We start from the raw sequence: 6,774 nt of genomic DNA, 5'->3' as shown, positions 1-6,774 counted from the left end.
GCTACAGAGAAACGCTGTCTCGAAAAACTAAAAAAAAAAAAAAAAGAAGGCAGGACATCCACTGGTCCTTCCAGGAATGCACACCCCAGGCAGATGAAGCCTTCTGATGCTCAGTACCTGTATTTAAAGCACAGGGAAGGTACAGTGAGTATGGTTTGGGGGCTGAAAATACATTGTGGCTCATAGGCAGACTTTTTGATTGTAGAAGCCATGCATAATGATAGTGGACATTAGAGACTGAGAAAGGGGTGTGTGTATGGGGTCAGGGTAGAAAAAAGATTGTTGGGGCCACTAAAATGGCCAGAGGTTTGTTTATTTCCAAGGTCCCTTGCTCCTTTGGGGAAGGACCTGAATTGTTCCTTGCACCCACATGGCAGCCCATAACATTCTGCCTCACTAATTGCTGGGGATCAGATGTCCTCTTCTGGCCTCTGTGGGAACTGCACACAGGTTGTACATACATATCCAGGCAAAATATTTGTAAAATAAAATTCTAAAATGCATTAAAAGATCATGCTTCCCTTGATGCTATGCACCCTGTTCAGTCATTAGATATAATATTAAGTGTCTTCCCTCTGGGTTGCAAACAATGATCCATGGTACCTGGCCATGACTTCTGGGTCTTGAGATTAGCAATTTGGAAAGACAAGTACTAGTCTGTATGGAACAGGACAGGTAAGTACCTGGAACGGTAAGACTTCCATAGTCCAAAGCCACTCCTCTGCTCTGGGAGAATTTAGAACCAGAGAAATACCCAAGGGTACCAACCCCATAGCATTCTTTTCATTTTAAAGTATCCGCTCATATTTGTTATGCTTAGGAGAATTTCATCATTTGGTGAAATAGGTAGGCATGCTGATTCCAACTTAAAATACAAAGTGGAGCAATTGAATTAGATTTACTATTTTAAGGTAACTTTCTTACCAGGTTTAAATGCACAAGAGGACATAAGCTTCAACATATTTATTCTTTAATTTATTAGATTTTATAAGAGTTATTTAAAGGCATAGGGGTATCTTATTTGTTAAGTCAGATAACTGAAGCCCAGAAGAAGGAAATGTAATATTCAATATATTAAATTTAAGTATTCAGGCTAGCTATGCTAGGAGTGATTTAATTTGCAAAGAGGACTAACCATTTTTTATAGTTTTGCTCATGTCAAGCTGTACTAAATAAAATAACACAATTAGAAATATAAATCTGAAAAAATTAAAAATAACTCTGGCTGGGTATGGTGGTTTATGCCTGTAACCTCAGCACTCAAGAGATTTATCTCAAGAAACAAGAAAGTGGTTTTTATTTTAGCTTAAAAACATAGATTAGTTTTCAAACTAATTTAATCATTTGCTGTCATCTAGATCCGAAATATCCCCAAAGGTCCTCAGAAAAAAAGTCTTGCTCTCCAGCTTGGCATTATTGTAAAGTGTGTGTGTGTGGGGGGGGCAGTGCTTTAAGTGTCAGGGCCCAGGGGAAGGTCTTTGGGTCACTGGAGTGTGATCTTGAAGGTGACAGTGAGCAGCTAGCTGCCCTTCCTCTTTCTCTTTGCTCTCTCTCTGTCCTGAGGTGAGCAGTTCATTCCTGGACATGATCTTGCCATCATAGGCTGCTTTGCCACAGATGGAAAAGGAAAAGGATCTACCCACCCTTGGCTGAAACCTCCACAACTATGATCGGAGACAATCATTCCTTCTTTTTAGCTTAATTATCAGAGGCATTTTGTTACAGTACTATAAAGCTGACTGACACATAATTTGAATTTCAGTACACAAAAATTTCGCATATCCGACAAGTCTGTCTCACTGTGCCACACCAAGCAGGGATCATGTTCCCTTCATCGACACTTGCCTGATGTTCAGGTGCTTGAAGCATTAGCAATCCACGGTGCTGATACTCCTCTCTTTCTGTGAGTTGAGCGTAAGTGAAAAATTGTTCCTTGCTTGGTTTTCCTGTAGGTCTCGTTCCTCATCAACCATGAGTTTATGATATTTATTTCGGTCAATGTTCATTTTTGCTGTTCTGCCCATACACCACTCTTCAGTACATCTAAGAACCTCGTGTCCTCCTCTGACCTCAGCATCTGCCTGGGGCATGTACACACACACACACACACACACACACACACACACACACACACACACACACATTATCACACATACATGCTTTTTTAAAGCTTAGAAATCACAATCCATTTGAGATCAGTAAATTTACTCACTCTCGGATTTTTAATACTTGGGTAATATCATGCTTCTTTCTCTTTAATTTCCTAGTCTGTGATCTCTGTGAAGCATGGTTCAAATAAGAAGCAATCTGATTTGACTTCTCCTAGATGAGCCTCTGGTATTTGTCGGGAGCTGTTTTAAGAAATATCATGGAGATCTCAGTAGTCCTCATTGTCCGCTATGTTCAGCGAGTCCGGTTTTATCCCAGGCTTTTTCAGACGAGGGAGGGGGACTTGGTTGGGGGAGGGGGAGGGAAATGGGAGGCAGTGGCAGGGAAGAGACAGAAATCTTTAATAAGTAAATAAATTTTTAAAAAAAGGAAAAAAAGAAATATCATGGAAGGAGAGTGAGCGGAAGGATAACATCTCTGCGTGTATGGCTCATCTTTGGAGACTATACAAAATTCCAGGAATCTTTGAATAATTGACCCATTGAGCCCCTCTTTGGAACTATCTTCTGAGTGGTAAGGTTGATTCATTAGCTCAGTCTGCAGGTTCAGCTCTCTCCATTCTAAATCTCTTAACTCATATGCTGACATACACTTATAATTCCAGCATCTGGCAGGCCAAGGCAGGAGAGTAAGGAGTTCGGCACCAGCCTCCAACATATAATGTGCCCCAGCCCAGTCTGGGTTCCATGAAATTCTGTCTCAAAAATAAACACACAAACAAAACAACAAAAGATAATGGCAGCAGCAACAGCCAGAAGGATTCTTAACTGTTGTCAATATCTTGAGACAAAGGGAAGAGCCCACTTGCTGCACATGGGTCACACATACTGGGGAATTCATCAAGAATATTACTCAGCTCTAGAGACTGGGAAGCTCATGGATGTGACACTGGTATCCGCTGAGAGCCTTCCTGTGAGTGAGTGCTCTCTACAGAGTCTCAATATGGTGATGGGTGACAAACACCAAGGAGACTTACAGTCTCATGGACTGAGAGACCACCAGGTTCTCAGGCCCTCCAGTGCAAGACAGTTATTGCTGGGCTACATAGACTGTCTTATACATGCCAGTCTAGTGTGCCCCCGACACACACCGTCAGTTCTGTCCTTCTAAAGAGCCCACCACAGAGTTCTATGACCACCACTAACTCCAGAGGGAATTGTCAGCATCCATGTTGTCAAAAAGAAGAGTCTGGAATTCATATGAGGTCCTACATGGATCCACGGGGCCTTTCTTGCATTCCTCCATTAGTTCATACATCTACAGGTGAATATTACTTGTAGCAAAAAAAACATGGCATTCAACCCTGCCTCATTCCTAGCATTTGTTTGTCTTTATAGACAGAAGTTATAAGAACACGTGGCCATATAAGTAGGTGGGGATTGACATTACTTTCTTATAGCATTTTCTTCAGTGGTGTAGCCACATGTAAGATGTTCTCTAACTATGTCTCTAAATAACCCTTCATTCATGTTCATATAAATAACCTCAATTCGACCTATCAAGTCACACTAAAAGTAGAAGGAGGGTTCACTGGGAATAGGAAAGGGATTATTGAGACTAGGATGAGTTAAGGGGGGGCAATGGATGGCGAATATGACCAATATACATTATATACATGGTAAAATGAAGCCCATTATTATATATAGTTAGTTTGTGTTAAAGTATTATGGATAATGAAGTATATGTTCCTGTACCATAGTAATGCTGATCAATTCCTTGAACTCCTGAGTTACATGCTAAAAGCCTGTAAAAAGCTGAAAGTTACCCCCCCCCCCAAAAGGGAATCTTGCCTTACATTTAAAGATCAATAAATTAAAGCCCTTCTTCGCTATCTTTTCTTAGCTATTTTAGAATCGGGTAACACCACATGATGAGCTGAGCACATGAGGTTTGCTTGGGCACCAAAAACAGCGAGGGTAGGCTGGGCGTGGAAGGGAAAAGCCAAAATAAAGAGCCAAAAGCATAGGAATGACTTCACAGTTACTTTTCTGGTCAAGGTTAGAGCAAATGAGAATTTTTATTATACTAGTTAAAACTGTCCTGCTTATGGATACAGTTATCATTTCTCCTTCTCTGTTGATTTGAAAACAAAAACATAGACACCAAAGTTGCCAAGGGATTTGTACTCAGTGGTGAGAGTCCTAATTTGTCTAAATGTCTACAGAACATCTCAAAGAACATCGGGGGACAGTGTAACCCTCTTAGCTGGGCAGGGAGGTGCCTTGCTCGTGGGAAATGGGGAGTCTCTCCTGACTGCATGTGGAAGGCCTGGAGCAAAGGGAACCCAGACACCCGTCACTCACATCCTGAGGCAGACCAGTTGTAGGAAGAGAGTGGATGGAAACCGGACCCTTTAAAGCACCTACACCCTTTCCGTACAGCGCTTTTACATGGAGTCCATGGGCCCTGTGAAGCCTGCTGTACTAAATGTCACCGCCTGAATCCACGACAGCATGAACATCAGAAGTATGTTTCCTGCCGTGGGAAGTCTGAGCATAGGGCTCAGGCTGCTCTGCTTCCTGGCCAGGGTTCTTTTTCTGGCTTGCAGATGTCCTCGTGTGGTGGAAAGAGAGAAGATAAGTGAGCTCTCTTGTCTCTCTCTCTTTTTTTTAAATTTATTAAAAAATATGGAATACTTCATGAATTTGCATGTCATCCTTGCATGGAGGCAATGCTAATCTTCTCTGTATCATTCCAATTTTAGTATATGTGCTGCTGAAGCCAGCACTCTGGTGTCTATTCTTACAAGTCAGAGGTTCTCAAACTGTGGGTTGTGACCTTTTGGGGGTCAAAGGACCCTTTCACAGGAGTCACCTAAGACCATCAGACAACAGATATTTATACATATTTACATTATGATTCATAACAGTAGCAAAATTACCATAATGAAGTAGCGACAAAATAATTTCACCGTTGGGGGTCACCACAACATGAGGAGCTGTATTAAACAGTCGCAGCACCAGGAAGATTGGGAACCGCTGTTCTAAGGGTATTAATAAAGAATTAATTTTTTATTTAAATTATGCTTTGAATTCAGAGCACCACCCTAGCAATCTCATTGGATTTTAACGACTTCCTGCCTCTGCAGACAGTCACAATAGGAGCTAGGTCTTCAGTCCATGAATGTGGGAAATATGGAGGGACACAGACATTGAGCCTGCGATAGCTTCCCATGTAATTATTTCTCGGGAGAAGCTAGCTTGTTTCTTTCAACTTGTAGATAGGTTGCTCAACAATCGGAGAGTTGGCTGGGAACTTGGCGGCATTTTCGACAGTGACACGCTGAGCTCTGTGTGTGGTCTGTGGCAGAAGCCAGGGACCCGAGGGCTTGACCCACTGCGCATGTGCCCCCCATGTCGAGGGAATATCTGACCTCCCCACGGGAGTCTGTAACTGCCATCCAGACAGACTCCTTGACGCAACAACGTCCGTCATGCTCTTAGGATCACTAGCTCTGGTTTACGGCCAATGGCCTTTGGCCTCGATGGAACCTTGCAATGTTTCCATAAACTTCCATCTTCTTGAGACCGTGGTAGTTCTACAGAGAGCAAGATCGTGGCTTTCTCTTACAAGTAAGTCCTAGACTTGGTAGTCATGCTGGGACTGTGTGGAGAGCATTCCTGCATCCCTGCAGGAGCTGGGACTGGGTAGAGAGCAGCATCCCTGCATCCCTGCAGGAGCTGGGAATGGGTGGAGAGCAGCATCCTTCCAGGACCTCAGCATCCTTTTAGGGTCATGTTCTGTGTGTCTTCTAGGCTAAGAGCAGCTTCACTCAGAAGATCTGGACCTGCCAAGTGGACTTAGGTATACCTAACTGTGCCCAGGGCTGAGGATCCAGCAAGGGGATCTCTTTCTCCACCTGCCAACAGCCAAACTATGTCCTGATCTATAAAGGAGAACTCATTCCCAATCAGGAAGTCAAGTAGAAATGAAAGACCTGAAGAAATGAAATGCTCAAGTTCAAGTTGGGGAAACCTTATTCTGGTCACATAAATGTCTACTGATTAGTAACCCAGGAAGGAACTTTAACCGTCTGATCCGAATCCATCTGCCTGTTACTCTGTGAACAGCACACACACACACACACACACACACACACACACACACACACACACACACACACATACACGAGAGTAAAAATCTTGTGTTTCTCCAGGAATTCAGAAGGGAATGCATCATATCATTCCTGATGGTTGGTTACTTGTCACCAGATTGAAGAAGTGTCTTACCAGAGGGGCTTGCTCTAGACCACCGGGTAATAAAGCCATAAATCATTAAGCAATCAGGTTCTGTCAGTGCTGACTGAAAGCCTGATGCTAGAACTTACGTTTTCCTGGGCAGACTGGCAGGAACCGCCGAGGATGCTGTTGATCTCTAGTATCCAACAGAGTCCATTCCGTCTTACACAGCCTTCAGTATTCGTTGCTTTTTCCTGATCTTGGATGCTAGAAACTTCTTTTAATTAACTTCTATCTTATATGGCATGTCCTGTCTCAACATGGGAGGGTTCTGGAAGAAACTGAAAAAGAGATTCAAGCAAACTGTAAGCCAATTTACGTCTTTTGTGCTGGAAAATGATGTTGGGGAGTAATGTGCCCTGATGAC

At 42.9% G+C, this 6,774-nt stretch overlaps 1 non-coding gene across 1 annotated transcript; it reads right to left on the bottom strand.

Annotated features, from left to right (window-relative positions):
- Positions 1-4,790: 4,790 nt before the first annotated feature.
- Positions 4,791-4,897, bottom strand: LOC113456902. Its single transcript, XR_003377628.1, has one exon. It is a non-coding gene; the product is annotated as a U6 spliceosomal RNA (small nuclear RNA).
- Between the last annotated feature and the right edge of the window lie 1,877 nt (positions 4,898-6,774).

The sequence above is a fragment of the Microtus ochrogaster genome, chromosome 16 (assembly GCF_000317375.1).
Source record: "Microtus ochrogaster isolate Prairie Vole_2 chromosome 16, MicOch1.0, whole genome shotgun sequence".
Lineage (NCBI taxonomy): Eukaryota > Metazoa > Chordata > Mammalia > Rodentia > Cricetidae > Microtus > Microtus ochrogaster.
Note: the sequence above shows the minus strand (reverse complement) of the source record. Positions and strands in the feature narration are given on the sequence as shown.